This window comes from Pistacia vera, unplaced genomic scaffold (genome assembly GCF_008641045.1).
Source record: "Pistacia vera cultivar Batoury unplaced genomic scaffold, PisVer_v2 Contig127, whole genome shotgun sequence".
NCBI lineage: Eukaryota > Viridiplantae > Streptophyta > Magnoliopsida > Sapindales > Anacardiaceae > Pistacia > Pistacia vera.
This window is the reverse complement of record NW_022195325.1, coordinates 472,243-486,039: the sequence shown is the minus strand read 5'-3', so window position 1 is coordinate 486,039 and position 13,797 is coordinate 472,243.

The window sequence follows — 13,797 nt, the reverse complement described above, 5'->3', positions numbered from 1 at the left end:
CAAACTGGGTACCCCTTACAGGTTCCAAACAGGGTATCCTTTTTACAGGTTCCGGTTTCGGTTCCTCCACATGCAAGAACCGGAACCGGAACCGGAACCGCACAGTAGCGGTTCCAAAAAATTGGAACCGGAACCTACCCGCACAGTGCAGGTTCTGGGTAGGTTTCGGTTCCGGTTCCGGTTCTTACCCCGGGTTCCGGTTCTACCCGCTACCCGTGCTCACCCCTAGCTATGAGGGCGTGAAACATAATAGCTGCCACTTTTGGTTCCTCGACCAGATTAGAGGTCTCCTGATCCTCAGCCACAATCTCCTCCTTGGAGTCATTGACCACTGTCAGCAAATAAAATTTGGCCTTGCAACGATGCCCTTGATGAAAACATCTATCACAATTAAAACAAAGGCCCCGTTCATGATGCTTTTGAATTTGAGCCGCGGTTAGTTGCTTCACTAGAACAGAAGATGGCTGTGGAAAAGGTAGAACCTTTATCCATTGAGGAGTAGGTGGAGTCGGTAATAATAGAGGCAATGAGCTGTCGTTGGCTTTCAGATGAGCCCATGAGCGAGAAGCAAACAGATGTCGTATTGGCTGCCTCAAATCCCTTAACTTATCCTCTTGCAAATGGGCTAGGTCGAAAACTTGCGTGAGGGATTGCAGACAACAAGACCGAACTTCCTATTGAATATCTGGCTTCAGGCCAAACACAAAACAACTTAACAAAAAATATTTCAAGAGACCAGAGACTTGCGTCAACAATTCCTCAAACGAGGACTGATAATTATTAACGAAACCAATCTGGCATAGAGCTCTGATAATCCACAAACTTAGAAGGGCCAAAACGAAGCTATAGAGCATGCAGGAAAACCGCCAAGAAGGAAGCTAACCATTGGCGTGCATCCAACGATACCAAGAGAGAGCAAGTCTGTCTATATGAAATGAGGAAACGATGAGGGGTTGTGCTGGTGGTGTGTCATGGTATTCAAAGAATCATTGTGCCTTAAAAATATAGCCTTTCGGATCAGTGCCGCAAAACAGGGAACTTCCAAGTGAAAAGGCTTAAAGGTGGTATGATTTGCAAGTGGTTGGGCACTAGAACCAGGCGGGGAATCAGCATCACCACTGGACAACGTCCTTGAGGACGATTGTTATAACAGGCGCAGGACTGCTTCCATTTAGCATCAAGCACAGTTAATTTTACTGCAAGTTCCTTCATAAATTCCTCAAAGGAATTCAATTTTGTATCTTGTGCAGCCTAGCCAGTAGAAAGGCGGGTAACCTATTCATCCAAGGAGCGAAGACACGTGCCCTCAGCCATAAGGAATGAAAGCACCAAATGACGGGATGATCTACTCTATATGAGGGAGTAGTACCTCCAAAGCAATTGAGAGAGACAGAGAGTAGCGAGAGAGAAGAGTTGTAGAAAAACTTGCATGCCTTCCTTAGTATGATGAAGTAATATAAATAACCATAAAATAATAAAGTCTTAATAATCCAACTAATGCCCAACATAAGGAATAATAACATTAATTAACCAAAACTAATGACAATAACATAAAAATAACTTTGCTTTTATAACTCTGCTGCTCAACGCCCCATGTTATAATCTTTTGCCCATGCAAGAGCTTGCTGAGTCCTTGTAGGATATCTTCCTGCTACTCCATCCTTCCTAGCCTCTCCTCTAGTTGGGTTCCTATCAATTCCTTTAAAAAATTAATTAGATAGTTTCTTTGTTGGACTTGGATTGGAAGATTTCATAATTTACAATGTTCTTAATGTGAAGAAAATATAAATTCCAAAAAAAAAATCTGTTTTGTTATAAAAGAAAATCACATGTCACTTGGCTTTGTTTAATACAACAATCCTATCTAAGACACATCTGAATTCTAAGCTTCATTAACGTCCTCCCGCAAGTTTTTACTGGAAAGTTGTGGCTTCATATATTGATTTGTCTAACCATTTTATTTGGGAGATGTTTTACATATAAATATCTTTGATTCAGCATAAATATTTTTCTATTCAAACTTTATATCCCTTTGGAATCCTAGCAATGACTTATTTGATAATACATATTGATGTTTGTTGTCTATATCATATACTGTAAATGAAGTCATGATTATTTTTAAAGTGTAAAAAAGTTTTTTTTTGCTTAAATAGTAAAATGAAACAAAAATCAACAAGCAAGTAAAATCATGGTTAAGTGGCTCATTGATATTTACTCTCATGTGAGCATGTAACGTTTGAGTTTTCATCTAATGCAAAGCAATTCTATACGGTTGGATCATTCGAGCAAATGTAAATCTAAATGGGTTTGAAACAGGTTTTTGCGCTAATTAATTTAAGTAAATACAAAGAGATTCCAATTGTTAACTTTTGATAATGTGCTTAATTAAGATATTGAGTAGTAACTAGCATAACTTGTTTGTAAATATGGTTAATCAGTGATTCCTTTAAAAACTCAATTATGTAGTTTTTTCGTTAAGTACTTAGGCTGTATTGAACAAGATTTGATATAATATATAATATGATATATTGGAATTTCATACCCGTTTGATCTGTTAAACAATTGTTGATGGCCTTTCAAACGGTTCTTCAACTGCATCAAGCTCATTTCATATCGTCAAGAGGCGATTAAAGTATAAGGTTGTGTTGCTTGATGTCGGCGAGAGTTTATCGCAAAGTAAAAGCTTTGCGAGTGAAAGTTTGAAGAATTATATTTTCAATTCATTGATTTTACACTGAGAGTTACAAACTTTGTATAAGGGAGATACAATCTACGAAATCTCCTAATTATGTTAATTACAATATACCAACATAATTAGGAGATTACAGGATATCAAGAACATTATGAGTATTCTAAAACTGAAAAAATTAAGAGATCACATAATATTCAAGAAATCTCAACACTCTCCCTCAAGTTGATGCATAGATGTCACACATACCCAACTTGTCTAAACCTTGTGAGAAAATACGTTTGGAGACAACCTTGGTAAAAATATCAGCCAATTGATCCTCTGATCGAATCTTGGGCAATTCAATAGTCTTTTCATCCAGTTTTTCTTAGATGAAAAATCATTCTACTTCAACATGTTTCGTACGATCATGTTGAACTAGCTTGTGAGCAATGTCACATGCTACTTTATTGTCACAATATAATTGGATTGGTTGATTGGGTTGATAGCCCAAATCTTGCAAGAGAAGTCTTAACCACAAAGCTTCACAAATCCAAGGCTGTCTCAAGAACATTTGTGACCCTAGGCAAAAGTAATTTTGGGGGCCTTCTAATAAAATAAGCATATATTAAAAAAATTATTTCAAATTTATTTTCTTGCCTTTTGAGATGCAAAATCTCTAGGAGGGGTGGATGACGATCAGCAGGCTAATGGGGTTAGGTTGGTGGGGCGTTTTGTAGAGAAAATGCTGGAGAAGCAATGGGTGGTGAAATGGGTGATTTTTAATGCCTCGATTAACTAGAATAGACTTGAGAATTCACAGCCCAAAAGGCATCGGCGGCCGGCAATTGGCAGAGTAAACAAATGAGGTATGATAAGGGTTTTGGTGAGAAGGTTAAGAGGAGGAAGATGGTGGTGTTGGGGAAGGCCAACGTGCTAGGTACACACTGAAAGGGTCGGAAATGGCTATCGCACGCAATGGAGCTAGGTTGCGAGATTTGTAAAAAATTGGCCAAATTGAGGACATCAAGGCTGCGAAAACATTAGAAAATGATAAAGTGATTGTTTCGGTCGATTTTGGTGAGAAAATCGATCAAAATCAGCTCCAAATGGTCGATGGCGGAAGGGGGGTGGAGATGATTTATGTGAATGTCGAATTTTATGATTGAATTGGAGGTGAGTAATTTGAGACATGTAAATGACCATTTTAGCGTTTCATTGTTAAAAGAAATTCAATGTGTTAATTTAGGGGTGTAAATTAGAATATATGAAACTAAAGGTACAAACTTGCTATTTCGTCAAACTTTGGGTGGGAATATATGTAAAAAGTTTATAATAAATTTAGGTCTTTTTTATTTTTTTGGGGGCCCCTTGGATTGGCTTAAATAAGAAATTATACACTATTTTTATTTTTGTAATATATTCAAAAAAAAAAAAATTATAAAAAATTAGACCCTTTTTGGCCCTATTTTTTGGGGGCCCTAGGTAGGTGCCTCACTTGCCTACCCCTTGAGTCGGCATTGCACAAATCCCAAGTGTCATTTCCCTAAATTCTGCTTCAATGCTTGAACGTGCCACAATAATGTGCAAATTTAATATTCGCAAGCGCATGAATTACTAATAGCTAGCAATAAGTATACTCCTAAGGTCAATCTCTCACAGAATTGCAGTGGTCTAAATTCTTAATTTATTTTATTTAACAACTAAATTGAACAATTAATTAAATCCTAAACACTTTAACCAAAAGATTGATAAGATTAATCTAAAATAAAAATGTAAATTAATTAAAATTAACGAATGCAATCTGTTGAATGTGAACTAAATCAATGGGATTGATAGTAGATATTTAGCTAACTTCTCAATCATGTATTAGAATATTTGGCAAATAAAACAATTAAATCCTAAGTTCAGATTGTTGATTTTTCCACTAAGCCATAGTGAATTTCAATGATCATGTTCATTCTCCGTTTATAATCAACTAATTAACTTCTATGATAGTTGTTAACTAATGAATCGTAATCTGCACAAGGAAATCACACAACCATATATCCAAATCAAAACAATGATCATGTATTCAATTTGAACTCTTGTTTAGTAAAGCTTAATCAAGGCAAGATGATCACTAGAACCATAATTCTCAATTTTAATTATAAAAAGTAGTTGGCCAGTCAACAAATTATAATTAAGATCGTGAAGAACAATTAAACAAGAAACAATCTAAAACTTTCATAAAACAAATCACCAAATACCATGATATTTAAACTAAACTCCTACAATATATTTAGTTGCTCATAATCAAACTCAAACCAATGAATTCAATGAATGAAAAACTAATCATATTGCAAAACAAGATCTAACTAAAAAGAAATCCCCTAGGCATTGAAGTAGATTGATCCTCTCCTTCTCTCCCTTGTTGAAAACTCACAATTTTCTCACACTAAAGACACACTCTCAAAAACGTAAAAGAGTATCCAAAAAATCCACACCAGTTTGGTCTCTTGTGTTAAAAGTTTGTATTTATAGCCTAGGGTTTTTAAGGGTATGATTGGGAATAAAAAAATATAATAAATCAGGTAAAAGTAACAAAAATCCATGCACTTAAGGGTCTTGGACGCTCGCTGCAGCGACCACAATTGCCGCTACGGCAATCGTCAATTGACTTCACGTTTGAATTCCCAAAAGATGCGCTGATCATCCTCCAACGCACCTAATATCTTCGGAATTTGACAAAGTCATCAACACAATAATTATAGCTCTCTGAATCAGCTTTCCAACGCCATAAGAATCATCCAATTCTAAGTTATACAGCTCAAGTTATGATCAAAATACTGAAGCACGTTCACAATTCAAGGAAATTCTAGATTCAAATCTCATCTTCAAAGCGCCATAACTTCCTTGTTTCAACTCCAATTCTTGACCCATTTTGCATGATTTCTTCCAAATCCATTTGAAAAGCTCATGTTCCTTCAAAATAGTAAAAACCACCTCAAAGTAACATATGCTTAAGGTAAAACACACAAATAACAACTAAATACATAACAAAATACTAGGGCAAATATTGGTTTATCTCACAACATTTTGTTTCTTGCTTATCCACGTTACTAGATTACCACATATAAAAGTGAAATAACCAAAAGTAGATTATCTATCATCCATTGCTCCAGCCCAATCAGCATTAGTATATGCATTCACATTTGGTAATCCTTAATTTTGGTAGATAGGATTCCCTTTCCAGGAGCATGTTTTAAATACCTCAAGATGCACGTAACTTCGTTCATATGTTGTTCTCCAAGATTATGCATAAACTAACTGACTCTACTCAATGCATAAGCAAGATCTGGCCTATTGTGAGATAAGTGCATCAATCTTCTCACAAGTCTATGGTATCTCCCTTTGTCAACTGGTGCTTAATCAATCTGAACTCCTAATATCAAACCTTCTTCAATTGGTGTATCAGCTGGTTGACATGCTGACACACCAGTTTCTTGTAGCACATCCAAGGCATACTTTCTTTGTGATAGAAAGATACCTTTTTTAGTTGAGACACTTCGATTCCAAGAAAATATTTCAAAGAACCTAGGTCTTTCATCTCGAATTCTTTTGATAAGTACTTTTGTAGAGCCTTCCTTTCTTTTGGATCATTTCCTGTAACCACCATATCATCCACATATACAATAAATGCAGTAATCTTTCCTTGTTTTTTAAGGAACAGTGTATGATCTAAATTGCTCTAATGGTAGCCAAAAAACTTCATAGCTTTGGTGAACCTCCCAAAGCATGCCCTTGGAGATTGTTTTAACCCATACAATGACTTTTTTAACTTACATGTCTTTTGGCTATGCTTTCTTGGTAGAATACACCCTAGTGAAGGATCCATATAGATCTCTTCAAACAATTCTCCATGTAGGAAAGCATTCTTCACATTGAACTGTTGTAATGGCCAATCCAGGTTTGCAGCCAAAGATAACAAGACACGTAGTGTGTTGATTTTAGCTACGAGTGCAAATGTCTTTGTATAGTCTATCCCATGAGTTTAGGTGTACCCCTTTGCTACTAGTCTTGCTTTAAATCTTTCAATCATACCACCAGCTTTATATTTTAAAGTGTAAACCCATCGACATCCAACAATCTTCTTTCATGGTGGACGATCAACAAGTTCTCAAGTCTCATTCTTTTGTAATGATTTCATCTCTTCATTCATAACAGCTTTCCATTTTGGATTAGATAGGATTCCTGCACACTATTAGGAATAGATACAAAAGATAATTGATTCACAAATGACAAATTTGATTCTGACAGAAGATGGTTAGACACATAATGACTCATGGGGTATTTGGCCTTACTAGATAGCTCATGTTTGTATGTTGGTTTGGAAATCCCTCTAGTATTATGTGGTGATAACTATTTCCTAATTGGTTTAGACTCAATTGGTTTAGACTCTAAATCAGGAACATTCTTAGCAAATGATGGTTGTGACATACCAGGAATGAAAGGCTTAGACTGTGAAGTTTCTAAGGACAGGTTTGATACCACCTCCACATTTTCATCATTCACTTCATCTTCTTGTCTATCAACAAGTCTAGTTTGTGACTCATAGTCTTCCACATCTTAAATAGCGTCTTGAACAACATAGTCAAGAGTCTGATTTTCTTTTTAACAATACTTCTCTTGAAGTTCAGACTCAGAAGAAAAATACATCAATTCTTCATGGAAGACAACATCCATCGTCACAAACGTTTGTTGAGTTGGAGGATGATAACATTGATACCCCTTTTGATGAGCACTATACCCAACAAAAACACATTTCAATGCACAAGGGAATAATTTGTTACGTTGATGTTTATGAAGGTGAACAAAGGCAATACAACCAAAAACATGAGGTGGTAAGTTTGGGACTATTGGAGCATTCACTGCTTTACCAAGAGCCCGAAAAGATGTCTAGAACCTAATAGAACTAGATGGTACCCGATTGATTAGGTAGGCTATAGAAGGAAGAGCTTCTCCCCAACGGCATGCAAGCTTCTATTAATGAGGCATGAACAACCTCCAATAAGTGTCGATTTTTTGGCTCAGCAACACCATTTTGTTGGGTGGTGTTAGGACAAGTAGTTTGATGAATATACCATGTGCGACCAAGTACTACTGAAGATCCGAACTTTAATATCTCCTCCATTGTCGCTTCGGAGGATCTGAACCTATGCATTATACTGTGTATGAACCATTTTGTGAAATCTCGAAATAACAAATTAACCTCCCCTTTGGATTTCATTAGACATATCTAAGTCATCCTGTACAATCACAATAAAAGAACAAACACGAGATCTACCTAAATAACTTGTGATGGCCCCCAACATTCAAATGTATATGCATGAAAGGACTTTGACTTTTGTTTATGTTATGGAAGGGGGACTTGATGTTCTTTAATATTCACAAACTCACAGCGAAAGTTATCATCGTTTTTTTAAAAACAAACTTGGAAAAAATTTCTTTAAGTAACCAAACGAAGCATGTTCGAGGCATCGATGCCATGACCAATGTATGATTATTTATTTATCCCTTTAAAGTAAACAATATCAAAGCCTATTGGAACACCGACCGAACGTATGATTCTAAATCCCAAGTAATATAACTGCCCTTATCTAATACCACAAAAAATCATTTGCTTTGTTTGAATGCTTTTAAACTCACAAGATTTAGGCTAAAAAATCACCACACACGATAAAACTTTGGTCAATTTGGAGATTGACAAAAAGTTATAATTCAAAGATGGAACAACTAACACAAGATCTAAGTATAAAGTGTTTTTTAGGGTTAATGATCCTTCCCTAATGACCCAGGTGGACTCGCTATTAGCAATAGTAACAAATTTTTGTGAGAATGTTTTAAGGTTAGAAACATGCCTAGAATCAAATGTCATATGATCAGTAGCACTATAATCAATTATCCATGCACTTTTAAAAATAGATGTACACATATGTAAAGACTTACCATCATTTCCAATTGTGGTTACAAATGATGAAGATTGTTTGGCATGTTCTTCCTTTTCCACAACAGCAGTAATAGAACTTCTCTTCTTGTTGTTGTTGGGCTTGTTGGGTTTCATCTGTGCATGCTAACTCTCATTTTGAGCTACCATTACTAAAGTTTTAGCAAAATTTGGAACCGGGTTTTTGCATAGAATTTCTCCACAAATCTTTTACTTTTTTTTTTTAAAACCTTTTTTGTACTTTGACTTTGACTCTTTGACTTTTTTTTTTTTTTTTATTTATTTATTAAAAGAAAAAACAAGCTCACAAACGCACAAAGGCTTTGAAATGCAAACTAACGGGCTTCCCTTCTCAGCAGTGGTCAGCTGAGAACTATTGACTCCTGCGGTTTGACATTAGATCGGTGGCGAGCAGTAGCTACTTTCGTCTGGGTTCCTCAACGATAAGTGGCAATGTCAACCTTGTTTCTCGGCGATGACAGATTCTTGATTTGAGGTGATTTTTTAGCTGGGCTATGGATGTGGGTTTCTTAGCAACAAGCTTCTACTCCAATCTGGGTTTCTTAGTAAATCAGTGATGAATAAAATCATTAGATCGCAACTTCCTCCCTTCTTGGCTTAACGACGACGATGGCATCATGATGGTGTTTCTTTGTTTAGTGGTGATTAAATATTGATTTGTTAGGTTTGGCTCAGCGACAGCAGCATGATGGTGTTTCTTGGTGATTGGTATGGGCTAGTTTGGTTTGGGAAGTTTGATATGGTTGATTTGCGGTTGGATTTGATGGTAGGAGTATTGGAATGTGGGTTTGAGTTTTGATTTGCTTGTGTTGATTGGGTGATGTGAGTTGTTTGGTGGCTGGATTTGATGGCTATAATTTTTCTAGAGTTGTTTGGCATTAGCTTCTCAATAGCAATTGGGTAATTTGATGGTTGAAAGGAATGGAATTGTTTGGATGAAGATTGAGATTTGTGTTTCTTTTTTCTAGGTACTTTTTCTGACAAATGGTGTTGACTTAGTTTTCGATTAGGATTTTTCTGGGTATTTCGTGGTGTTTGCAGTGGACAAAGTTGGTGGTTTGGTGATTGGTTTTTATTGGAGATGGTTGATATGGCAGATATATGTATTTGGTAGGTTTGATATGGGCAAAATGGTGCTTTTCTAGTGACCAAAGTTGGAGGTTTGGTTGGCAGGTTTAATTGATCATGGTCGTTTTCTCTTTCTTGGATTGACGACGATTAGATGGATGGTTACTCGCCGGTGATTTTTCCAGCTGCTGCTCTACAATGAGCAATTTTTTTTTTTTTTTTTTAGATTACAGTGTGGCTATGATACCATGAAAGTTTGAAGAATTGTATTTTCAATTCATTGATTTTACACTGAGAGTTACAGACTTTATATAGGGGAGATACAATCTATGGAATCTCCTACTTATGTCAATTACAATATACCAACATAATTAGGAGATTGCAAGATATCAAGAACATTATTAGTATCCTAAAACTAACAAAATTAAGAGATCACATAATATTCAGATTATCTCAATAGCAAGGCCCAGTTGACTATACATCTCGCGAATATTCGTCCACATCTCTTGGTCGTTTTCTATTTTGGGTGGTCTAGTAGCAATCTCCTACGTCAAGGAGTTACTAATCCATGCTCAAACAAGTGTGTTACACAGATTCCAGTGTTTGATGAGGTGTGGTTCAATTGGTTTTGGGAGGGTTTCATCGATGAACCCTTCCTTGTCTTTATAATCAAGGCTCGCTAGAAATCTCTAGCCCATGTTGCATAGTTCTTTGATTCGGTCAAGGGTTGTTTAACGAGCATGAGCTTGGAGCCATCAAACACCGACAAGTAATGTGCATCCCCAGGTTCTAGCAGATTGGTGGCAGTTCGAACAATCTGGAAAATCGGGTAGGGATTCTGACTCATTGGGCTGAGATTCTAACCCATGAATCCGAAAGGAATTGGTCAGTTTGGTGGTTTGGGCCAATTGCTTGTTTGGGCCTGTTTGGTTGTTTGGGTCTGAGTTTGTGGTTGATCCATAATTTGGATTGTGATGGGTTTGATTTGTTGGTTCATTTGTGGTTGTGGATATTGTTTGTTTTGGTGCTGGTGGGGTTTTGGTTGGATCCATGAGAGAAGAGAAACTGATAATTTTGTTTGTTTGAAAAGACATAGAAACTAATCCGAGTGCCTTATTTTGCAGATTTTGGAAAACTGGCTAGAGGGGGTTGTTTTGGTAGAAGCGAGACAGAGTTGCTTGCTCTAATATCATGTTAGAATCTAAACAGGGAGTGGCAAGAGAGGCAATTGTATTGCTGAAGAATGCTAAGGAGAATAGAAGATTGGCAAAAGAGGCAAGTGTATTGTTGAAGAATGCCGAGAAGAAAAGAGGGAAAATATGAATGTTATATGCAATTAGTTTTTATTTTAGCCTACCCTAACAGAAATTTATGAATCTGCTACTAGGAGAGATTATGAATTTTGTGTATATTGAATTGTATGTAATGTTCAGAGTCACGAATTTATACAGTGGCTAGGAAACTAACAAAGGAAATATAATCAATTTGTTATAATTACACAATATCACAAGAAATCAATAATAGCACAATATCTGCAATTATCCATATTTATGGCTTGATTCTTGCATGATTATCCTCAGCATTCCATATTACATCACTTACAAGTCACTAAACAATTTTTTTTTCAAAAAAAAAAAAAAGGAAAAAAAAAAGAGAAAAGCAAAAACATCACAGAAATCGAAGCAGATTAACCATGCAAAACCCAATTTTAACAAGAAATCAGAAATATGAGCACGTGTTACTTAGAAACTGAGAATCAGAAGAGTAAACCCAAAGAAACAAAATAAAATCATAAGGATCAATGGATGAGGTTGTGTTTACTTGCATATTTGCAGGTTGAGAGAGGGGTCAAGGCAACGTTGTGACGTCGGATTGAACGTAACAAAGTGACAGTCCTGATGAATTTGATAAGATTAGAAGATCCCTAACTAGGGGTGGAAAAAACCAGTTAACCGAAAACTTGAACCGAACCGGTTTTCGGTTCAAAAAAATGATTGAACCAAAACCGGTCTGGTTTCGGTTTAAAACCGGTTATGAACTGAACCTAAAATTCGATTCGGTTAACCGGTTAAATATTGGCCTGCATTTTTTAGCCCAACTATGAATTATAGGCTGCTTTTTTCGGCCCAATTCAGTCACACTCCACTTTGGCCCATTTTTTTTTCTAATTTTTTTTTTTTTTACTTGAATTAAAATTATGCTTTACCAAACGATGAAGAAGAAGAAGGCTGAAGTCCAATCATGATGTTCTCTTCTCGCTTCTTATCTAAATCTAAACAAAAAAGCAGTGAAAGAGAAGAAATGGAGAAGACGAAAAAGAAAAAAAAAAACAGAAAAGTGAAAGGAGAAGAAGACGAAAAAGAAAGAGAAATTGGTGAAGGAGAGGAAGAGAAGAAGACGAAAATGTGAAGAAAAACTGAAAAAAGAAAGAGAAAGCAGTGAAAGGAGAAAGAAGACGAAGAAAGATAAAATAGTGAAAGATAAAAAAGTTGGTGAAGGAGAGGAAGAGAAGAAGACGAAAATGTGAAGAAAAACTGAAAAAAGAAAGAGAAAGAAGACAAAGAAAGAGAAAATAGTGAAAGATAAAAAAGCTGGTGAAGGAGAGGAAGAGAAGAAGATGAAAATGTGAAGAAAAACTGAAAAAAGAAAGAGAAAGTAGTGAAAGGAGAAAAAAGAAGAAGAAAGAGAAAATAGTGAAAGAAAAAAAGTATTTGCGTGGAGAACCAAACCCAAGAAAATGCGCAGAGAAGCAGAGTAGCAGACTACAAGTCTCGTAGACAATACCAAGAAAAAGGGGGGGAAAAAATAAGGGATATTTTTATTTTTTTCAAAACCGGTTTAATACTATCCTTAAACCGTTAACCGAACCGAAAATTCTGTTTAATTATTTTTGAAAACCGAAACCAAACCGGTTAATTTGAAAAACCAGTTTTTCGGTTCGGTTAGGTTTTCGGTTTTTTTTTTCCAGCCCTATCCCTAACTAGGTTTTTATGGAGAGAGAATGCAGAGTGCTTTGGCGTATCTTCAATGGACCGATTACTTCCTTGTTCATCCTTGACTTTTAGTTATCTTTTAACTCTTGTATATTTAAATTTTAATCACATGGGAAAAAAAATTATTTATCTAAACAATTCAAAAAATAAAAATAAAAAAAACAAAATTTTCGAGGAAAAAAACCTCAAAACAACCTATAATGTTTTTTAAATTTGTTAATGGCAGAAAAGTTGTATAATAAAATTTAAATAAGATACCAAAAAAACTACTAGCTGCTGTAGCCAAAACCTTTGGTAAAATTCTAATTCCACACCCCCCCCCCCAACAAAAAAAAAAAACAAAAAAGCAAAGAACTCAAAAGCCAAAACAACATGTAATTTTTTTGGGAACACGGAATTTTTATAAAAAACTTTAAAATTTTTATAAAAATTCCAAATGCCTTGCAAGCTGATGGAAAGCTTTCACAACTTCTTCATATACCATACCAGTTATTCAAGCAATCCGATATAGGGCTTCCATAAAATCATCCCAAAATTGAAATTGAAATTTTTACGCTGTACTCCTTAATAGGTTCTATGTAATTTTGTTTCATAACAATTAATGTTGTTAGGCTAAAAAGACTTATGCTCAATATCAGCACAAAAAAAAAAAAAAAAAATTTACAATTTAACGCAACTTCACGTTAATTTTTATAAATTTTTAAGTCAAAGTTAAAAAGCAATATACCTGTTCTAAATTTGATGATGACTGAAGAATATTGGAGACAATGAAACTATTTTCTTTAGCGTTTAGTGATGATAGAAATTAGAAAGTATCTGAGAGCAATTATGCTAAAATTTTTAAAACAAGAAATAAATATTCAAAATATCACATATTATATATTATACTTTTTAAAATGTTTTTTTAACTAAAATTAATAAATATATTTAATTAAATAGTCAAACGGGCCAAACGTTTTTTATGACTAAATCCGTACACCACCTTATATGAAATATGTTACCAACGAGTTGACTTGATATGTGTGGTTAAGACACACAGTCTTAGGTTCGAATCCCTTTAA